Genomic DNA, 12,372 nt, shown 5'->3' with positions numbered 1-12,372 from the left:
CTCCATTCGAACCTATTTCATCAGCTTCCATAAAAAACCTGTCCCTCAAAGTAGCGTTCCTGGTAGCTCTAACCTCTGCTCGCAGAGCTAGCAATATCCAGGCATTATCTAGGCGTCCTCCTTATATACAGATTAAAAATGATAGAGCAATACTCACACCTGATCCAGCGTATTTACCTAAAGTGGATTCTAACTTTCATAGGACTCAGGAAGTAGTCCTTCCATCCTTCCTCCCTAATCCGGCTAATAAGAAGGAAGAGAAACTACATACCCTGGATGTTAGGAAGTGCCTTATAGAATATGTGGCAGCTACCGATCCTTGGAAGAAAGAGGATGCCCTGTTTATTTCCCACCAAGGCCCTAGGAAAGGTTGTAGAATATCAAAGAATACACTAGCCAGGTGGATTAGAGAAGCGATTGCCTTAGCATACACCTCAAAAGGCAGGTCGCCACCCGGGAAGCTGAGGGCACATTCCACCAGAGCCATGGCGACCTCGTGGGCCGAGAGATCAGAAGTCTCCATCGACCAGATATGTAAGGCGGCTACTTGGTCCTCTCCGAGCACCTTTTATAGTCATTATAGGCTAGACTTGGGTGCTTCCACAGACCTCTCTTTTGGGATAAGGGTGCTGCAGGCTGTAGTCCCTCCCTAAAGTAGTTATTACTCTCTGTAATTCTCTCAGGTGGTGCTGTCATGGACGACCGAATAAAGTCTTAGTTACTCACCGGTTAACGGTATTTTTCGGAGTCCATGGCAGCACCCGTATATTCCCTCCCTTTAGTTTAATTTGGGTGTGCACTTCTTCTTATACGTACACGGGTAATTTAAATAGTTGTGTATAGTATTGTATATAAGTTATGCTATTAACCATTGTGGTCCTCTGTGCTCTGTAATCCAACTGATGCGTGGGAGAGGTGCCGCCCTTTTTGTATCTGTAAGTTTCCTGTTCCTAAAGGGCGGATCCCCTCTCTCAGGTGGTGCTGTCATGGACTCCGAAAAATACCGTTAACCGGTGAGTAACTAAGACTTTTCAAGCTAAATAATTTATTTAGAATAATTAACAGAGCATAAATGCTAAATGCAAGTTACAGCAGACATAAACACAATATAGCAGTTAATAAAGTTTTTATCTGTATAAAACATGTAGTTTCTTTGCTTTCCTTTCACAAATAGAATGCATAGTAAACAGCAAACTCTCCATTTACATAATATGTATGCCCAGATAAGGTTTTGCATACAATAAGTGCCCAGAGTAAACTGCTGAATATAAAGTGCATAAGTGCCTTGTATCAAATAAGCCTGGTAGGCGTTAAGTGTACACAGAGTAAAAACTGTCTATGCAAATTCCAGAGTAAGATACAAGGACTGCATTAGAAAGTAACAACTTACATGTGCTGTGTATGTCGCTGTAAAACCTTCCGCCCCTACGCGCGTTACACCGCAGCTTCCTCAGGAGGCGTGGTTTACAAGTGCCCCGGATCTAGTTTATATAGTGCGGTCAACCAATAAACCGCTTTCCCTAATAAAGCTTGTAAAATTCAGGACCTGCGCTGTAGTGTCCACAATGACGTCAATAGTATCCAGTTCTAAACGTCCACAGCATTATCGGCGCATGCGCTGTTGAGTCCCCACTATGTACAGCGAGTCTATCATCAGCATGAAAGCGGCTCAAGCTGCAAAACAGCCAGAGACAGCCACATACCAGACTGAGCACGTCAGAAGGCTCCTAGGGAGGACTGAACTGGGCATGCGCTCAAGTGAGGAAAAGAAAATAAAATAATTATGAAGAATAATAATCACTATTTAAAGTGATAGCAAGTGTTGAAAGTGAGGGGATAAAACATAATGATGCTGAAATAATTATAGCGGTGTGTATGAACCATTAAAGTGAATATGCCTGACATAGAGTGCAAAGGCACACACATATGTGTCAATTATAAGCACACTATGCAAGCAATAAAATTTTTTTAACAATTAGCATAATGTGTATGCAGGCTATATGAAAGTGTATGTGCATCATATAACTATAACAACTATATATCATGTCTCTGTTAAAAAACAAATGTACATAAAAATAACACATGGCATTCAATACATACATCAAATGTCATATATCATAAAGTAATTATACACACAATTATGTATAATGAATAATACATAGCACAAATATACAAAGAAAATTGTGAAAAAAATAAAAAATGAGTGAAAAAAATATAAATAAAACAAAAATGTAAATGAAATAAACAAAAAAAGAAAAAATGAATAAAAATGTGAACAAATAACATGAAATATTGAAGACCCAATGGGTACGAAAAGAGCCGTAGATTTCTTGTGAGAGGAGTGTTTCTTCATAAAATCTTGAAATGCCCTCAACAATGAATTCCATGCCAGATCATATATTGCGATGCGAAGATAGAGAACTGGAGTATAAGCACAGGAAAAAATAATTAAAAACAGAAAACTAAAACCAAGACTAAAAAGATACCCATACGATTTTTACAGAAAGGACCCAAAACCATTACTCTCATACAATCATGTTTTTTTTGCTACTGTATATAGGAGGCTATGTGCAGGCTCATACTGTATATAGGAGGTAAACACTGCATTCAGGAGGCTATATGTGGGTGCTCATACTGTATATAGGAGGCTATATGCGGCCTCATACTGTATATAGGAAGCGATGTGCAGGCTCATACTGTATATAGGAGGCAATATGCGGCCTCCTACTGTATGTAGGAGACTATGTGCAGACTCATACTGTATATAGGAAGCGCTGTGCAGGCTCATACTGTATATAGGAGGCTATATGCGGCCTCATACTGTATATAGGAAGCAATGTGCAGGCTCATACTGTATATAGGAAGCAATGTGCAGGCTCATACTGTATATAGGAGACTATGTGCAGACTCATACTGTAAATAGGAGGCTATATGTGGCCTCATACTGTATATGGTAAGCGATGTGCAGGCTCATACTGTATATAGGAGGCTATACGCGACCTCATACTGTATATAGGAGGCTATATGCGGCCTCATACTGTATATAGGAAGCGATGTGCAGGCTCATACTGTATATAGGAGGCAATTCAAAAGAAGGAAATATCCAGCTACAGATCCAGGGAAAAATTGTTAAAAACAAAAAATAAAGGAGAGCGATAGTGGCACCTGTGTAAAAGGTTTTGTAACTGCTGCGACTCTAGACCAGACCAGGTCTAGCCGACCAGAGTATAAGCCGAGGCACCTACTTTTGCCACGAAAACCTGGGTGAACTTATTGACTTGAGTATAAGCCGGGTGTGCATTGACCACTCATCCCTACCGTGGTATGCATGGTTCCCCCGTCCCTGTCATTGTCTGCATGGCTCCTTATCCCCTATCTTTGTATGTATGATTCCTGTTAAGAAAAAAAACCATCCTATTTACCTGCCTGCGCGCCGTCGGTGGCACTGCATCTTGTTCCAGCCATATAACACGGATAATTCTTGGTAATGACAGTGAATATTTAGAACATTCATTACTGTGCACATTATACACATTATACATTCCTGCAGCTCCGTGGCGTAGCAACTGTTTGTGGAGCCCGGGGCGGTCGAAAAATTTGCCGCCCCTTTGGTCGTTGATATTCCGGAAGCATCCGAAGAGCCCACACTACACTCAAAGATCTAATTTTTAGTCTACTACTAACTCTGCTGTTATTATTTCTAAATTTCTAGACTTTCATCTTCTTGCAGTTCTCTATATATATGTATGTATGTATCAGCTTGATGACCCTACTGAACCGCCACCACTGCCCTGCATAGAGCCGCACCATAAAACAGTGTAAGGAGACCCACGTGTCCTCCCCCTGCACAGACCCAAAGTACACTCCATACAGAGCCCTCATGTTCTCCCCTTGCACAGCCCCCCATGTACCCCCCTGCACAGCCCCCCATGTCCTCCCCTGCACAGCCCATGTCCTCCCCTACAGAGCCCCCCCATGTCCTCCCCTACAGAGCCCCCCCAAGTCCTCTCCCTACAGAGCCCCCCCATGTCCTCCACTGCACAGCCCCCATGTCCTCCCCTGCACAGCCCCCCATGTCCTCCCCTGCACAGCCTCGCCATGGTCACCTATCTGCACAGCCCCCCAATTCCCAGTATCCCTCCCCCCCCCTCACCTGCCGGTTGCCGGCTCCGTTCAGCAGCGGCGTGCTCTCCCCGGCCTCCTCCAGCTGCTCCCGGCTGGACCACGACACCCTGTTGGCCACATTGGCCATGCTCCGTGCTGTGCGGCCGCTCCGCTCGCTGTTTGGACATGTGACAGCCGGAGCCTCGGCAGATCCCACGGTCATGTGACTGCCAATCTACAGCGCTGCAGCGGGGTCATACCAGGAACGCACGCCTGAGGCATGACGGGTAATGTAGTCCTACAGTGTTACCATAGCAACACGGCTGCTGGGGCCTTTCCTAAAAGCAGCCGAGGAGCTGTCATGCTGCCGCGCCGCCCCCACACATGTGACGCCTGGGGCGGACCACCTCCCCCACGCTACTCCAGTGCTGCAGCTATGGGTCCCTGTTATCAGCCATTCATAGGCCAGGACCAGCCCTCCACATAAAGGGGACACAATTATAACACTGAGCACAATAGTCAGGGGGCCCGTGAGACCACCCCCTGACATCAGCAGAGACCTGTGCAGTGGCTGAAGAGTTAACCAGCCCTCGGGAATATGCAGAGCTTCATTATACATCAGTGCCAATGTTCACTACAGGACTGGCATTGTATTCATGAATCAGATGGCTCAGGATGAACTCCAGGCAAGTATCAGAGACTCCACAGCGGAAACTCCAGATCTCATCCAGGGCTTCCTGGTGCCTGATCAGTAGGCAATGAGGTCCCTGTATCCACAATGATCCTTGGAGAAACAATTGTCCAGCAGACCCAGCACGCCCTATAACTGGTAAAACCATCCTTTTTACCTCCCTGGTGGCTTTGCAGCTCGTTCTGGCTGCCGGAGCCTGCAGCTCTTCCTGACGAGTGATCACGTGGTACTGATCATTAAGGTAATGAATATGCGCTCCACGCCTAAGGTAGCGGAGAGGCGTGCAGGCATGTGAGTATGGTGTGCTGGAAACTGGTGGCCTCTGTTACCTGCTGCTCCCCTCCTCTGCCGGCTTTCTGGGACCGTGACTCGTCTACAAGACAAGGGGGGTGTAATGCAGGGCTGAGGTGATGCAGCAAATAAACAGGAGAACACAGCGGGGTGCAGTCTTTACGCTTTTACTCACATTTTGAGTTGCAAACCAGGGCACTGAGTACAGATGGTAATGGAGATCCAGCCAGTCTGGAAGCAATTTAGGATCCACTAAGCCAGATGGGTTGGAGGCCTCCTTTCTGCGCTGTCCCATGAGGTCTAAAGCTATGCTCAACATGCAAAACAGAAGCCGCGGAGACACCATCACGTGTTTCTCAACGCAAGCAATGACCATCCAGGTCTTTGTCCGGGAAGGAACAACCACGGGAAGGGCAGTCTCCAATGAAGGAAACCACCTATGCCAAAACATGGTATCCATCCACATACAGCTGTTTCGGGGTATTGCCCCTCATCAGTGTGGAGTAGGAAACTGGCTGGTAGGAGCAATGCCTAGTAAAAAGACTATGAAGAGGAGGATGAATGAACTCATGGAGATCAACATCCGACACTGCGGAGACACCATCACGTGTTTCTCAACGCAGTGATTCTAGAGCACTGCCCCCATCCCTTATGGGAAATATGCAAAACATGCAAAACAGAAGCCGCGGAGACACCATCACGTGTTTCTCAACGCAAGCAATGACCAGCCAGGTCTTTGTCCGGGAAGGAACAACCACGGGAAGGGCAGTCTCCAATGAAGGAAACCACCTATGCCAAAACATGGTATCCATCCACATACAGCTGTTTCGGGGTATTGCCCCTCATCAGTGTGGAGTAGGAAACTGGCTGGTAGGAGCAATGCCTAGTAAAAAGACTATGAAGAGGAGGATGAATGAACTCATGGAGATCAACATCCGACACTGCGGAGACACCATCACGTGTTTCTCAACGCAGTGATTCTAGAGCACTGCCCCCATCCCTTATGGGAAATATGCAAAACATGCAAAACAGAAGCCGCGGAGACACCATCACGTGTTTCTCAACGCAAGCAATGACCAGCCAGGTCTTTGTCCGGGAAGGAACAACCATGGGAAGGGCAGTCTCCAATGAAGGAAACCACCTATGCCAAAACATGGTATCCATCCACATACAGCTGTTTCGGGGTATTGCCCCTCATCAGTGTGGAGTAGGAAACTGGCTGGTAGGAGCAATGCCTAGTAAAAAGACTATGAAGAGGAGGATGAATGAACTCATGGAGATCAACATCCGACACTGCGGAGACACCATCACGTGTTTCTCAACGCAGTGATTCTAGAGCACTGCCCCCATCCCTTATGGGAAATATGCAAAACATGCAAAACATAAGCCGCGGAGACACCATCACGTGTTTCTCAACGCAAGCAATGACCAGCCAGGTCTTTGTCCGGGAGAGAACAACCACGGGAAGGGCAGTCTCCAATGAAGGAAACCACCTATGCCAAAACATGGTATCCATCCACATACAGCTGTTTCGGGGTATTGCCCCTCATCAGTGTGGAGTAGGAAACTGGCTGGTAGGAGCAATGCCTAGTAAAAAGACTATGAAGAGGAGGATGAATGAACTCATGGAGATCAACATCCGATACTGCGGAGACACCATCACGTGTTTCTCAACGCAGTGATTCTAGAGCACTGGCCCCATCCCTTATGGGAAATATGCAAAACATGCAAAACAGAAGCCGCGGAGACACCATCACGTGTTTCTCAACGCAAGCAATGACCAGCCAGGTCTTTGTCCGGGAAGGAACAACCACGGGAAGGGCAGTCTCCAATGAAGGAAACCACCTATGCCAAAACATGGTATCCATCCACATACAGCTGTTTCGGGGTATTGTCCCTCATCAGTGTGGAGTAGGAAACTGGCTGGTAGGAGCAATGCCTAGTAAAAAGACTATGAAGAGGAGGATGAATGAACTCATGGAGATCAACATCCGACACTGCGGAGACACCATCACGTGCAAAACAGAAGCCGCGTTGCTTGCGTTGAGAAACACGTGATGGTGTCTCCGCGGCTTCTGTTTTGCATATTTCATAGGCATTGCTCCTACCAGCCAGTTTCCTACTCCACACTGATGAGGGGCAATACCCCGAAACAGCTGTATGTGGATGGATACCATGTTTTGGCATAGGTGGTTTCCTTCATTGGAGACTGCCCTTCCCGTGGTTGTTCCTTCCCGTACAAAGACCTGGCTGGTCATTGCTTGCGTTGAGAAACACGTGATGGTGTCTCCGCGGCTTCTGTTTTGCATGTTTTGCATATTTCCCATAAGGGATGGGGGCAGTGCTCTAGAATCACTGCGTTGAGAAACACGTGATGGTGTCTCCGCAGTGTCGGATGTTGATCTCCATGAGTTCATTCATCCTCCTCTTCATAAAGCTATGCTCAGTCCTCTGTTCCTTACGGTTCTTTAGTCCTTGCCTGTATGGCAGGCAGCTTGAGCCTTTCACAGGTGTCACTCCTTCGTGGTGGCTCTGGCCAATGGCGGATCTTAATAGGGGCGGATGGGGCGGTCGCCCCGGGCCCAAGGGCAGGGGCAGGGGCGGGCTGGGCCAGGTGGCAGAGAGGCAAATGCCCCCCGGACCGCTCCCCCAGCGCCAGTACAGGGCCGGCCGTGCCCTGTGCTGTGACACCGCCGGCAGCAGATAGCCGCCCGCATCACATTCTATGAGGGGCCGGGAGCTGTGCACGGCCGTCATCTTGACGGCTGCTCAGCTCCGGCTCCCTCCGGCTGTACTTCTGGGTCAGATGTCGGGCGTGCGCGATGACGTCATCGTGCACGCGCCGACATGTCCCGGAGGATGCTGAAAGCAGAGGCGCTGCTGGGGAGCGAGCCGGCTGTGAGGTAAGTATGGGGAACTTTTTTTATTTATAAAATGAATTAAATGGGGGAGGGGGTGAGTGGGTGCAGTACACAATGAAGGGGGGGTGACTGGGGCCTGTATATGATGAAGGGGGGGTGACTGGGGCCTGTATATGATGAAGGGGGGGTGACTGGGGCCTGTATATGATGAAGGGGGGGTGACTGGGGGCTGTATATGATGAAGGGGGGTGACTGGGGGCTGTATATGATGAAGGGGGGGGTGACTGGGGGCTGTATATGATGAAGGGGGGGTGACTGGGGGCTGTATATGAAGGGGGGTGACTGGGGGCTGTTTATGATGAAGGGGGTGACTGGGGGCTGTATATGATGACGGGGGGGTGACTGGGGGCTGTATATGATGAAGGGGGGTGACTGGGGTTGTACAGGATGAAGGGGGTGAGTGGGGGCTTCACAGGATGAAGGGGGGATGAGTGGGGGCTTCACATGATGAAGGGGGGTGAGTGGGGCTGCACATGATGAAGGGGGGGTGAGTGGGGCTGCATATGATGAAGGGGGGGTGAGTGGGGCTGCACATGATGAAGTGGGGGATAAGGGGGACTGCACATGATGAATTAAGGGGTAAGGGGGACTGCACATGATGAATTAAGGGGTAAGTGGGACTGCACATGATGAATTAAGGGGTAAGTGGGACTGCACATGATGAATTGGGGGTAAGGGGAACTGCACATGATGAATTAAGGGGTAAGTGGGACTGAACATGATGAATTGGGGGTAAGAGGGACTGCACATGATGAATTGGGGGTAAGGGGCACTGCACATGAAGTGGGGGTAAGGGGGACTGCACATGATGTGGGGGTAAAATTAACTGCACATGATGATGGGGGAGTGGGGCTGCACATGAAGTTGGGGGGGAAGGGGACTGCACATGATAAAATGGAAGGGGGGATAAGGGGCTGCAAATGATGAAGCGGCACTGCAGATGAAGTGAGTGGGTGATAGGGGACTGCAATGGATGAAGTAAGGGGACTTCAAATTAAAGTGGGGACATTAAAGTGGATCCCCTATGGCCAGGATCACGTTGGGCGATTTTGTGCGTATTGGCCGTAGGCCTACAGCTTATGTGCAACGTCTTTTTAGGCCATGTCCACACGTGGTGGAATGGTGGCGGGTTTTCCGTATGGACCCGCAGCAAACCAAGTGCTGCGGTCCGTACGGCTGTCAATTCCCGCACGGGGACCGCAGCGCTCAGGTGGGAAGGGGGGTACAGGGGCCCAGGTTTTATGAACAGCCCCGGGCCCATAGTCCACTTAATCCGCCACTGGCGCTGGCTCTGGTATGCTGCTGTGCGTTCAGGTGTGTGATGGGGTCAGGAGGCCGGCAGTCTCCTGCCCTCCGGATTTGGCTGCTGGAACTGTTGTACCCGTGCAGCCACGGACTCTGGCGTAAAGTGTCAAGCCCTCTTCGCTGGGGTGAGCTTGGTCACAGCTCCAAACTTAATGTGTATGGCGGTGTAGCACTATAGCACCTTATATTACTGGGTCATATTATAGTCATTTATATCTTGGCATATTTTAGTATACGTAAACTTTCATTTGTATTTATCCCTCATATTTTGCAGTACTCTGCAATTCATCCATAGCACTGCAGTACTTTTTGTAGAACATTATTTCTTGGTTATACTTGTATATTCATTTATTTTCAATGTGCATTGTATGTTTTGTCCTCTAGCACTTTATAGTACTAAATCATTTACAGTGGATTTAATTCTATATCTTGCAATACTTTTCACTTTTGCACAATTTTTGTTTTACAGCACTATAGCACTTTTTAGTGCAATTTTTAGAATATTATGGTAGTACTTTTCACGATATTATTGTCTACACTATATATTTAACTTACACATTATTAATAGAAAGTTTTTTGAGCGATATATTTTAGCACTTAGCATTTTTTTTTACATATTTTTTATTTATTTTTTTCTGGTGCTGATATTATACAAATTTTGGCAAGATGTATTGATTTATTTATTGTATGTATTCAGATTTTATATTTTAGCACTTAGCACTTTTTGATATATATTTTTTATTCTATTTTTTGTGTTTATATTATACTAATTTTGGCAAGATGTATTGATATATTTATTATTCAGATTTTTATGTCATCACATTATAATTTGGTATACAATATATATATTTATAATTTTGGCTTTCCATCATTTTTTCATGCTGGATCCGTTTTTTCTCAGACTTGTATTAGTGACAGATTGTGACGGATGGCCACACGTTTCATCCGTCGTTCAACGGATCCGTCAGAAAATCTCTGTCCGTCGGCCGGAGACAAGGGACAGATGAACGTTTTTTGTGTACGTTGAAAAGTCGGATAGCGACGGATTCCGTCTTTTAAAACTGAGCATGCCCGGAATCATTTTTCTTCCTTTATTTTAACCCCTGCGGCTGCTTTTTCTATTCTGGCACAAAATCCCTCTCTCTCTCTCTCGCTCCAGAATTCTGTTTCTTTAATTCCTACAGCAAGGCTGCTACAACGGATCAGTCATAAAAACGGGTCCAGTGCATCAGTTTTTTGCAATATACGCAGGATCCGTCCACTTGACGGATCTGAACACTTTGACGGATTGTGACTGATTGCAAAAGACTGGAGTGTGAAAGGGGCCTTAAGAAGCGAGATGTGGATGAGAAAAGGCGGTGGATCCGTTGCCAACCGTTAATTGAAGGAATCCGCCAACGGATCCTCCTTTTTATACTGAGCATGCCCGAATGAATGTCCTTTCATGATATTTAACCCCAAATCCCATTCTGGCAGCTAAATCTCTCTCTCTCGTGAAACAGGCCTTACTTTAAATTTCATGCACTAGCGTCTAAAGCGGATCCGTACAAAAAACAGATCCAGTTGCATCCGTTTGCCACAAAACGTAAACGGATCCGTTTTTGCACACTGGCGGATTTTGACTAACGCCAGAAAACTGAAGTGTGAAACAGGCCTAAGAGAAAGAAAAGACTCAATCTGAGAAGAGGTCACCTATAAGGTACCAGGATGTACATTATTAGCGATTGGTACTGACTGCGTCTCATCAGTACTATGGTTCCTGTATATTCCACAGTCTGATAAAGACTGATAACTCCCAGCATCTCCTTACCATTGTTAAGGACATACTGGGAGTTGTAGGTTCATGAGATACAAATGTATATGGGCCTGACTTAGAAGGATTCAGCTCATCAGTTATTAATCACATGATGTCATAGACCTAATGGAAAAGGGAAGAATTAGCTGGGTAGAAATGCAAAATGGGCGCCTTCGGCTTCATCTGCCTTGGGCACCCAAAATACTTTGTTTCGGCCCTGGTAACGGATAAAGCAAAATCCTACATGACCTATCAGTGTTCTACGATTTGGGTTGAGGACACTTATTGTATGTGGGCTGGTGAATTTTGTGTGCCAGGGCTGCTTTTTAGTCCCAACTCGGCCCTGAATCCCCTCGTGTATCTGAATGGGAGGAAGAGTGTGAACTTGTGCTAATTGTGCAGTCACACTTTGTCATCTCTGCTCCGTCCTGTCTTCCAGCGCAGGGTTAAATTGCTCTGACTTCATATCTGGCTTCATGGCTTGATCATAGATGCTGGATCCTGATCCCCAACAAAATATCACCAACCGAAGATTGTGAAAGAAACACACAAAACACTTTTATTGGATGTTAAATTGACCGAATTTTATTCCAAATCTCATCATTATTATTTCTTTCAGTGTCTGAAATTTAGAATCAGCCAATTACTATGAAAGAGACACTGAAAATGGCAGAACCCCCGACTCACGAAGAATCGTCCTTCAGCACTCAGGAGGGGAAAACCCCCAGTGGTGGAAACCTCTAGGGAACCATGGCTGCAGGACTGCCCTTCCCTTGGGCTTAGAAGGTTAGTGCCAACATGTAACAGCAAATTGTACCTGAATTTGTACATTGTGTCATATTTGTTTTGGAGAAGCCTAATGCGACCTCTCCAGGCCGTACACATAAAGTGAAGGCGGCCAGTACCGGACGTGAGGGAGATCTGGCTGCAACATCTGTCCCCCCATTGATCTGGCTGGCTAGGCGGTATGGCTGATCTGGCTGGCTAGGCGCTATGGCTGATCTGGCTGGCTAGGCGGTGTCCCCTTCCTCCCATTGTGGAGTGATGAAGCTCCAGGTCTCCATACACATCAAGTATGGCTCCGTCTACGGCTGAATGACTTGTGGTTCTGGAATCTTCTCCTGCATCATAGATGCATGTGTTTATGACATCAGCGCAGTTGCCATAGTTATCACAGGTGTTTTATACTGTGGTTTCATTGGCTAGGAAGTCCCTCTCAGTGTTCCAAAGAATTAACCCTTGAATGACTGGTATTGTGCCTTTCT

Source organism: Dendrobates tinctorius, unplaced genomic scaffold (assembly GCF_039654945.1).
Source record: "Dendrobates tinctorius isolate UK_male_01 unplaced genomic scaffold, ASM3965494v1 ptg000068l, whole genome shotgun sequence".
NCBI classification, from domain to species: domain Eukaryota; kingdom Metazoa; phylum Chordata; class Amphibia; order Anura; family Dendrobatidae; genus Dendrobates; species Dendrobates tinctorius.
This window is presented reverse-complemented; position numbering follows the sequence as displayed.